At 40.6% G+C, this 1,587-nt stretch overlaps 1 long non-coding RNA gene across 1 annotated transcript in view; it reads left to right on the top strand.

Moving 5' to 3' along the window:
• The window catches only part of LOC107704193 (uncharacterized), a 3,957-nt gene extending 3,291 nt beyond the window's left edge, over positions 1-666 (top strand). Inside the window, exon 3 of the long non-coding RNA XR_001635915.1 lies at positions 579-666. This is a non-coding gene — a long non-coding RNA (uncharacterized LOC107704193). The remainder of the gene's footprint in view (positions 1-578) is intronic.
• The last annotated feature ends 921 nt before the right edge of the window (positions 667-1,587 follow it).

Raw genomic sequence — 1,587 nt, 5'->3', positions numbered from 1 at the left:
CAAAAAAACACCCCCCTCACAGTTGTCATGAAGGACAAAATTAGCTATATAGACCAAAACCACTTTTTGTACCCGGCTGTGTAAACATTTTTTTCTGCTGTGAAGTTGGGCATTTTAACATGAGGAGTCTATGGGACTGACTCTCTTTTGGAGCCAGCCTCTAGAGGCCAGTTGATGAATTACAGTTTTAGTCACTTCAGTGTTGGCTTCACGAGAGAGAGCAGAAAGTTGTCGCTCGATTCAAACGTGAAAAGCCGTGTTCGGTATTCGGCACAGTGTTTAATTTTGTTCGGCTTCGGCCAAGAATTTTTTATTTCGGTGCATCCCTAGTTTCACCCATTTTTCTACAGTGCGTTACTTGATTGGCTTTTTGTTCGTGTTCAGTCTCCGTTATGCATAGTTGCCTACTGTTATCACTCTGGTCTGATTGTAATTACGGTTATAAGTAAATGGTGTGTGTGATCAATCTTAGTGTTTTAGCTTAATAATGACAGCATGCTTAAATATTTCAGATACTTGAACTTGGATTGCTGGCTGGAGTGGACGTGAAGGACATGGTCTGGCGAGTTATGAGGCAGGCGATCAAAAATGACTCGGCTAAAGCGGTGAACTGGAGAAGTGTAAATGGGAAAACACCAAATCAAAGTTTGGAGCATAAAAACATTGTGATTGCTAAATGCATTTTTATTCCACACGTCATGAATGAATGTTGAAAGTCGTAGTTCTTAGACTGGTGGTGTCTAAATGTATTGTAACTCTGTATGTGTATGCTCCTATTGTAGAGGCTGTCAGAAGAAATCCTGTATGTGCACACAACTGAGCTGGTGGTCGAAACCGTTTCATCTAGCTGGTGACCGTGAGGTGGCAGAAAGAGAAGAACGACTTCACAAGATGCTAATGTAACCCAAACAACTTATTGCTGAGAGAGTGAATCTTTTACATTAAATTTTTTGCACATCTGTAAATATGAGTTGTATTTCATTTGTCTTTTGTTTGTTGGTTTCTGTATTTTATCACGTATGTGTTTTTAACAGTTTAATTTGGTTTCTCTTGTATTGTGACTATTTATTTGTTGCTTTTTCTTTTATTATATCTTGCACAATATATAAATATTATATAGGGTAATTTCTGGTTTAGTTTTGGCATAATACTGGTCCAGTTATGGCTGTCTTCCGGAGCTTCTGGATAAGTTGTGGCTGAGTTCTGGGGTAAAGTTTGGCTTTTGTCCGGCTGACATCTGGGGCTTCCGGCACCGTTGTGGGCCAGTTGTGGCTGATTTCTGGGGACACTGGAGTTGTGGGTGAGTTTTGGTCTGCTTCAGGCCTGGTTCTGGTATTCTTTAGGCAAGCAGCTTAAGGGCCATTCGAGGGGAGTGGGCCGTGGTGGTGGTGGTGGTATGTGGGCCACAACAACAGCCTAAATTCAACCAGATAAGGCCCACAATTTGCTATCTGGGGCGCTTGTGAACGGAATAAAACTATAGGCTTACATAAAAAGGAATAGCCTATGTTGGCCTACATGAAATGTATTTCACTTAAATCATTGACAGATTAACAAAAAATAAAAAAAATGTGCTAAGTTTCGGTT

The sequence above is a fragment of the Sinocyclocheilus anshuiensis genome, unplaced genomic scaffold (assembly GCF_001515605.1).
Source record: "Sinocyclocheilus anshuiensis isolate Anshui unplaced genomic scaffold, SAMN03320099.WGS_v1.1 scaffold1228, whole genome shotgun sequence".
In the NCBI taxonomy this organism is placed as follows: Eukaryota; Metazoa; Chordata; class Actinopteri; order Cypriniformes; family Cyprinidae; genus Sinocyclocheilus; species Sinocyclocheilus anshuiensis.
The sequence above is the reverse complement of the archived record's forward strand: the minus strand, read 5'-3'. Positions and strand labels throughout refer to the sequence as shown.